Here is a 9220-nt window from a genome sequence, read left to right as displayed (position 1 = left end):
GGCACGCGGTTTCTCGGCTCGGGGTAGTGACGTCCCCTTTACCTGCCTCCATCTGTTCAGCTCCCTCTTCGGCGCCGTCTCCGGCCTTCACTCCTCCTGCACCATCCTCAGAGGCGGTCTGTCTCCTCGTCTCGGGCGGCGTGCTTCGCTGGCGGGTTCCAGCCTGCTGGGCCATCTCTCTGCTCCATGCGGCCAGTACGTCCCGCTGCACTCGGGCCATCCTCTGAGCCAAGCCCTCCAGTGCGTTCTGTGCACGCTCCCGGTCTCGGGGGAGCTGTGCCAGGATCTCCACCAGGCCTTCTGGGGTTGTCGCTTGCAACAGGCTCCTGACCACTGGGTCGGTGCTGCCTGCCTCTCCCTCCATCTCCGGGTACGGCTTCTCCGGAGTCCTCTCCAGACTTCTTGTCTCCGGGTGCGCTCTCTCCAGACTCCTCCAGGCTGCACCCATCTTCTCTCTTTTGTTCTGTCTCCGCCCACATTGAAGGTGGTCCCGGGGCAACTTTGTGATTGTCAGTTCCAGGGGCAGTTCTCTCACACTGATGGACATCTCTAGCATCACAGTCTCCGTTGGTGGGGGCGGTTTCCGCTTTTGGCGCCATTCCTTGACCTGGCCCACGATGGGAGGTGACCTCTTGCCACCCTCTGGCACGCCCATAATGGCGTCCGCTCTTCCAAGGCGGGAAATCTTCTGGAAATGGCGGGAATTGTCTCCCAGTGGCGGGAAACTCCGTGGATGGCGGGAAAAAGCTGCAGATGGCGGGCAACCGGCGGGAAACGATCCGTGATGGCGTCCCATGGCGGGGACCCTCTGGAACCGGCGGGAGACTTCTTCTTAAGGTAAATTTGAACTTCTCTTCAGGCACGCAGTACCCGGTGGTTGTGGGCACGAAATCCTGCCGACTACGCCAAAGTTGACGCGCCCCCTGGGCCAGTGCTGTTTGGGGATTACCCGGAGCCGGATCAGATGGGGGTTGTAGTCTCCGAGTGGCGGCGACCCGGTCCGTGCCCAGGGTGTCAAACTCAGTGTGTGGCAGTCTTTACAGATGTTGTTAAATGTTCTTAATGTCGACTACGCCACCCGTTGATTTGCGGTCAAAAGGCCGCCGCTGCAGAAGGGTCCGCTGAGGCTGGTGGTATGTGTGCAGCTGTGGTAGTATAACCCCCAACGGGAGGGGTATAGCCTCAGGGGGTCAGATGTAGAGGATGGTGGTTGTGCAGGTGCAGGAGAGCTAAGCAAGAAGACTCAGAGCCGGGCTGTGTAGTTCAGGGGTTTTTACTTACGGGTGTTCTTATGGTCACTCTGGCCTGAAGCGACCACCCGAGCCGTGCTGCGTCCACCAGGTCCTGGACTCGGCCAACCCCCAAGCAATTCTGGAGCGTGGTCCTGAGCTCCTGTCTGACTTTCCCTCTCTTCTGGCCGTTCTCACTAGGGATCCACTTATGTCCGGCTCCCTCGGGTCTCTTGGTGGGTACACCTCTTCTGGGTTCCCTGACCCTATACTTGGTATGCCTTCCTAGTGGATTTAGTGAGGGTCGTGGCAGATCCTGCCCACGACCTCCGGTCTCTGGCTAAGGTGTGCTTTTCTCTCTGCCAGCTTGGGATCCGGTACCCTGGGTGCCAACCCTTCACCCTGCTGTTTGTATTCTGGGGTCTTGGGGTTCCTTCTTCTTCTCTCTGGGTCCTTCTGACTCCTCTCTCTCTCTCTCTCTCTCAGACTTGGCCTTGGAGCTGGGCCCAGCCGGAACCACAACTCCCTGTCAGCCCTTCTGGCTGAGCTTCTCTGCTCTGCTCCTCTGACTCCACAAAGACTGACTCACTCTACAAAAGACCCTGTCCTAAGATGGTGCCCACCTTATATACTCCCTCTATGTGTGAGCTCAGGTGACCAGCACCCAATGAGCTCCTAGCATTACCCAGACTGCTCCCCCTATCTGCCCCTACACTACTGGGATGTTCCACCCCCCTCCCACTCCAGCCAGGGACAAACACTGTCGTACCTGCACATATACTGGTGGGAGTACCGTCGGTCTGTCCCCCGGAAATGGGATGTATGTAGTGTATGCAGCTATCTGAGCTCAGTTCCACACTCCATCCTTACCCGGGAGTGGAATACCACACCTCTGGCTTGAGGTGTAATACCCCTGTAGCAGCCGAGTCCTCAGGGTGCTACAGAAGCACAAAGGAGTTTTTTTTTTTTCATTTACTGTGTCATGCTGTATTTTGGCATCTAGGGAAGAATAATGGAACCAAAAGTGCCTTCATGGTAATACAGAACACTAGGCCATCTCACGTGGATGAACCCTTACTGCTTAAAGTTACAGGATGAAACCAACGATTGCTGAAATGCGCTGTGCTCTTTCCTATCCTGGAGCTCACGTTCATAGATATTGCATAGAGTTGTAATGGCTTAGGCTCAGGAACAAGTGACAAGTTTAGGTTAACACCCTGAAGCCAAAGAGAAGAAGGCGGCTTGTCCTACTGGAAGAGAAGCTAGCACTTCCCCATCATGTATACTGGAAAGCAGATGAGGGGAGATATTTCCTCCAGGCAAATTCCCCAGGACAAAATCACATTGTACAACCAGAACAATATGTGCTGTGGAATAAACTACACGGGTGTGCACAATGTCTGTATCAAGATTAGTATTTACTAACTGTTGCTGCAGAAGAGCTCAGTTTGGCGCAACCCATCACAATATTTCCTAAATGCCTCTGGTTTTGCTTATCAAAGAGAATTGTCAGAAGTTAAAGAGTTTGTCAAGATGCTTAGATATTGATGGTCTATGCTTAGGAGCCGGTAACAGCTGAACGGTGGGGGCCATCAGCCTCAGGATAGCTCATCAATATCATTTGCCTGGAGAATCCCTTTCAGGTTATAATTTTGTTTAGGGAAGGCAGATACAATATGATCTAAAGGTCCCCATACACATTAGAGGAATGTCTGCTGAACCCCACGATATTGATGGGTTTGGCCGAAGGTCGAATGTGTATGGAGGTGCCAGCCGAATGATGGTCGGGGAGATGTTGATTGCATTTGTCCAGTTTTGGACTGCCTTTTGCTTTGGTCTCCCTGAGATAAGCCCACGGCCGACATGTCAGTTGGCAGCTTTTTCATAGAGAGCACAGGAGTGCTCAGACGAACGAGCCTTCCTATGTATGGGAAAGTCTGCAGAGTTGGCGGTCAATCGAATTACCGGCCGAAGCATCATTCTGCTGACAGCCAACTAATGTGTATAGCCATCTGGGCAAATGTGCTTCAGTGCAACATTCACATTACTGTATTGTTAACCACTTGTACTGCACACTGACAATGAGCCCACAGTAGAGCGCTGACCTATGAAGGGGTTAATGCAGAGTTTGTATAGGCGGCCTGTGTGTTTTGTCTGCTGGATGAAGTCAGATCATGGATTTAGAGATGTGTAAATAAAGTATCAAATTCTAACAAGCTGAAACTTCTGTAAGGTTTTCATTCTGTAACGCTCCCGGCCCTTTGTTACAGTTACAGAACGCGGCGATGTAAAGAGCGGAGTCTAAACCATACAATGAAGTTTATTTACCATCGGAAGTCTGTCTCCTACTGAATATCGTAAGTACATACCGCCCGGGATTTATACACTGCAGTAAGAACTGAAGATAAAATATCAAAGCCCTGGAACATTGTTCCTGCCACGTCTTGTCCTAAAATCCACATATGTGCTATATTAAAGGTATAAAATATATTGTACCCAAAGTTTACTGCTGTGAGCAGATGACAAGATGGTGTAGTAATCAGGTAAGGCACATGTAGACTGAGCTGATCTGACTCGCTTAGAGTTGCATCCAAATCTCCTGATGTCAGTTTGTAGATTTGTAAATTGTGATAATTAACATTCCGGTGTGAACAACGACCTAATGTGTATTAAGTACTCAAAGTTAGTTAAAAGAAGGACCCATCAAAGATCCTTCATGACCCATGGCTTACATACTATATATATCTGTCATGGATTGGGTGCGGGTGTATGAATCAGGCTCAGGAGCTGAGCCCCCTCCATACACGACAGGTGCCAACTGTGCTATGCTGCTAGCACCTGCTTCTAAAAGCAGCGACTGGAGCTAGCTCCAGTTGCTGTGGTTTAAAAAAATTAAATGAAATCTGTCATCAGGTTTTTGCCACCTAATCTGAGAGCAGCATAATGTAGAGACCGAGATCCTGATTTCCAGGATCTATCACTTACTGGGCTGCTTGTTGTAGTTTTAATAAAATCACTGTTTTATCAGCAGAAGATTATCACTAGAGGAGTAGTAAACGATAACTTTAGTGGACTATGCGTTTCAGGGATGGTCCATCCCCTTCATCAGATACATCTGTATGCGTAGTCCATTAAAGTTATCGTTCCACTTGTTTCCACTTCTCCTTCCAGCGCCCGGACAGCACCGCGTACTTTTTACCTTCTTCCTCCTGCCGGTCGCCTTAAGAAGATCCAGGCCTCCCATAACATGTGCCAATCTTTGTGTCAATTGATATTTTAATTTTTGATCTTTGTATCAAAAAGATGGGAATGTAAGAGAATAACTAACTGCAAAAATAACTGATTGTAATTTAAAGCCGTTAGATATGTCAAAAGGAAAATGGGGAATCATCAGAAAATGACCCATATCATCTGGTTTTCGTGTTAAATGTATTTTAAAAAACAAATTCACAATTTATTTTCATATCACCATATGTATAAAAATAAGAATGAGACATCTTACAATTTTCGCACTGGCCACTGATTTTTTTTTAGTTTCTAACTGCCTGTGTTTTCAGTAAATGAACATGAACGTTAGCAGCAATAGACTCAGATCCGATCATTTATATTGAAGCATCTAATGAGCGTGTGAAAATATCATTGTGAAGGGAGGAGGAGCTGTGACATCGCCTATTGTGATTGGTGGATGCTGTGTTACTTGTCATCATAATCATGCTTTTGCTGATAAGTAAACTCTTCCTGAAAAGATTTCCAGCTTATATTAAAAATACATAAAACACGAAAACCTGATGTACACCATAGGTCATTTTCTGATGACAGCTTCCCCTTAACATTGGACTCGTATTCACAATGGATCACAGTGAAAAACATTATTCCGCGTTTATAGGCCTGAAAGAATGGCCAAACCTTGTCACCAGAGATGTCTGACGCTGGCTGACTGATTTGCATTTTCCGCTAAGTATAGATTTATGTATTGTTTATTATAGTGAGTAATGTGCTAAAAATTCATGGTGACAGGCAGCTGAGGAACCTCCATCCTCTGCTCCATAACCATTGCTCAGACTACAGAAGTCATATGTTCTTAACACACATCGCTGATTAACACAATAACATAGCAAATTCCATTCTGTGTCCATCACAAGCAGTAAGTGGAACTGCAAGGACCCAGGACTGGAGCGAACACCTGAAGATCAAGACAGCTTTGAAAATTTAAGGATAATTGTAAGTTTTATACCTTGGTATATTTCACATATTCAAGTTTTCATTTATTTATTTAATTTTTACAGAACTTTAAGGATTTTGAGACTCGGAAAAGCCGTGTCCTACATGTTGTGTAGCATCTATTCTGCTTTATATAACGGTTCTCAGTAGGAAGCAATCATATGACCGAATTTACGTCAGTGGTTATCATCAGCATATACAGTTAGGTCCATATATATTTGGACAGAGACAACATTTTTCTAATTTTGGTTCTAGACATTACCACAATGAATTTTAAACAAAATAATTCAGATGCAGTTGAAGTTCAGACTTTCAGCTTTCATTTGAGGGTATCCACATTAAAATTGGATGAAGGGTTTAGGAGTTTCAGCTCCTTTACATGTGCCACCCTGTTTTTAAAGGGACCAAAAGTAATTGGACAATTGACTCCAAGGCTATTTCATGGACAGGTGTGGGCAATCTCTTTGTTATGTCATTCTCAATTAAGCAGATAAAAGGCCTGGAGTTGATTTGAGGTGTGGTGCTTGCATTTGGAAGGTTTTGCTGTGAAGTAAACATGCGGTCAAAGGAGCTCTCCATGCAGGTGAAACAAGCCATCCTTAAGCTGCAAAAACAGAAAAAACCCATCTGAAAAATTGCTACAATATTAGGAGTGGCAAAATCTACAGTTTGGTACATCCTGAGAAAGAAAGAAAGCACAGGTGAACTCATCAATGCAAAGAGACTTGAGCGCCCACGGAAGACAACAGTGGTGGATGATCGCAGAATAATCTCCATGGTGAAGAGAAACCCCTTCACAACAGCCAACCAAGTGAACAACACTCTCCAGGAGGTAGGCATATCAATATCCAAATCTACCATAAAGAGAAGACTGCATGAAAGTAAATACAGAGGGTTCACTGCACGGTGCAAGCCACTCATAAGCATCAAGATTAAAAAGGCTAGACTGGACTTTGCTAAAAAACATCTAAAAAAGCCAGCACAGTTCTGGAAGAACATTCTTTGGACAGATGAAACCAAGATCAACCTCTACCAGAATGATGGAAAGAGAAAAGTATGGCGAAGGCGTGGTACAGCTCATGATCCAAAGCATACCACATCATCTGTAAAACACGGCGGAGGCAGTGTAATGGCTTGGGCATGCATGCCTGCCAGTGGCACTGGGTCACTAGTGTTTATTGATGATGTGACACAGGACAGAAGCAGCCGAATGAATTCTGATGTATTCAGAGCCATACTGTGTGCTCAGATCCAGCCAAATGCAGCCAAACTGATTGGTCGTCGTTTTATACTACAGAGGGACAATGACCCAAAACATAAAGCCAAAGCAACCCAGGAGTTTATTAAAGCAAAGAAGTGGAATATTCTTGTATGGCCAAATCAGTAACCTGATCTCAACCCAATTGAGCATGCATTTCACTTGTTAAAGACTAAACTTCAGACAGAAAAGCCCACAAACAAACAGCAACTGAAAACCACCGCAGTGAAGGCCTGGCAGAGCATCAAAAAGGAGGAAACACAGCGTCTGGTGATGTCCATGAGTTCAAGACTTCAGGCAGTCATTGCAAAGGCAAAGGGTTTTCAACCAAGTACTAGAAATGAACATTTTATTTACAATTATTTAATTTGTCCAATTACTTTTGGTCCCTTTAAAAACAGGGTGGCACATGTTAAGGAGCTGAAACTCCTAAACCCTTCATCCAATTTTAATGTGGATACCCTCAAATGAAAGCTGAAAGTCTGAACTTCAACCGCATCTGAATTGTTTTGTTTAAAATCCATTGAGGTAATGTCTAGAACCAAAATTAGAAAAATGTTGTCTCTGTCCAAATATATATGGACCTAACTGTAGATGTTTGTGCATTCATTTCTGTAAGAGGCACAAACTGGAATCCAGATTTCTGTGGGGCTGCACCTTTGACCCAACTCAGTGGCCGAGGATTCATATGCCTGAATAATTACCGTTCACAGGAAGAGCGGAGGTGTCCTTCACACTCCGTCAGACATGTCTCATTCAGGCTCCAGACTTACCAATCTGGAATTACAGTTAAAAATGTCAACGTTGGTTTATTCATGTAACGTTTGAGTTCACCTTTAGTTCACAGAAGTATATTAAGCAACTTCATAACCAGCAGTTCCCCAGTTGAGGTTGTATCTCCCTAAATAATTGTGGGAGATGTAGCAGGACGGTCATGCATTCAACAGTTACACAAGTAGATTGTGATATAAAAAGCCATCAGATACATTGTCTGCCAGACCCATGAGGTTCGGTGGGTCAGGCTGATTGCCTAATGTGAATGAGGGCCAGAATATGTTAGGGGAGAGAAGAACAGGGCTCGGCAAATTACAATGCCAGATCCTTTTGTTTCTGCAGGAGATAAGCTGCTCTCAGAGGTGTCCACCAACGGCTTGCTCCACTTTCCCTAATTAAAACATATGCATGCTCGGTTCAGAAATGTACGGAGGAGTCAGAAAATATAGCTATCTACCATAAATGGGCACTTTTTAGACCAATGTGTAAAGACAACAGCCAAAAGTGGACATTTATCACATATTCCCAAGCTTCCTGGCGCAGAGTTTAAATGTTGCCATCTTTGCATTGTAAATGTTGGTAAGCATGCTACAGGCAGACACTAGGACAAGGAAAGGTGATCCTAAAGCACAGATGCCCTGTCTCTCTGGTCAGTGTGCTACTGCATAGGATGGACTTATCCACTCTGAAGGAAACACCAAAAGCAACAGAAGATCAAATACATATAATTAGTAAATGAAATGATTTCCATGAATATGACAGTGATGCAGGTTTTACTTTTATTTTAGTGGAGTATGCGCAAAATCTGGTGTGAGGGGACAGCAGATTTTTTTCAGCATCTGAATGGTAAATGGAGTCTTGTGCTGAGCTGGGATCTGGTCAGGATTAAGAACAAGCATGGATTTGCAATCTGGTAGGCCGAGGAGATTCCCGGTGGGCCTCTCCGCCAGGGGTTGCCTACCTACAAAAAGCAAAAACAAGTCTTGCATTTTCTGTACATTTCCCAATGTTAGAAAAGAAGAAGAAGCTGTGTGACCATCATAGTCACATGAACATGGGTCTTTCAGTCTGCAAAACTGTGGAGGAACTGCAGAGGAGATGAGAGTCTACTGTATAGTGCTGTCCCCAACAATCTCCCTCCACCTGCAGTATCTCCTGCCATTTTGATAGCTCTGAGAGTTTGAAAAGCATTCCTGACAATGTGGAAAGGTGGTTTGGTGAAGAATGATACTGTGAGTGGGAAAAATGCTGACAACTGTGGAACCCTGTGAGAAGATCCACAGCCACTTCTCCACTGGCATCATGTGCAACACTAGGCAGTATAGGGATTCAGGTAGGGAGTCAAGGCAGAAAGAACTATATGTTCTAGAGGTGGGAACTGCATCAGATATATATTGCTATCCTATGGATACAGTATACCATAAATATTAAAGATGAGAGTACTCCTTTAACCCATTCCTGTCATGTGCTGTACATGTATGTAACATGTTGAGTGATCGTATATGGAGCAGGCTCACGAGCTGTGTTATTTAGCTAGCATCCACCTCTAACAGTCACAGACTGGTCTTCATGGCAGACCATCACGTTATCTATATACTGCAATACTGTGGTATTACTGTTGTATTGCAGTATTTAACCGCTTCGCGACGCTCCACTGTATATAAACGTCGGCGCTGCCTGGGCTCTGTGCAGCGCCGACGTTTAAAAACGGTGGGTGGTCCCGCAGCGCTCAGGACCC

The 9220-nt window shown here is 45.6% G+C and overlaps 1 long non-coding RNA gene across 2 annotated transcripts in view; it reads left to right on the top strand.

Annotated features, from left to right (window-relative positions):
- Window positions 1–3468: 3468 nt before the first annotated feature.
- The window catches only part of LOC141273481 (uncharacterized), a 254838-nt gene continuing 249086 nt past the window's right edge, over window positions 3469–9220 (top strand). For both annotated transcript variants that reach the window (XR_012322096.1, XR_012322098.1), the window contains exon 1: window positions 3469–3586. This is a non-coding gene — a long non-coding RNA (uncharacterized lncRNA). The remainder of the gene's footprint in view (window positions 3587–9220) is intronic.

Source organism: Phyllobates terribilis, unplaced genomic scaffold (genome assembly GCF_046119375.1).
Source record: "Phyllobates terribilis strain yellow unplaced genomic scaffold, ASM4611937v1 Scaffold_5__5_contigs__length_657084704, whole genome shotgun sequence".
NCBI classification, from domain to species: Eukaryota; Metazoa; Chordata; class Amphibia; order Anura; family Dendrobatidae; genus Phyllobates; species Phyllobates terribilis.
The sequence above is the reverse complement of the archived record's forward strand: the minus strand, read 5'-3'. Positions and strand labels throughout refer to the sequence as shown.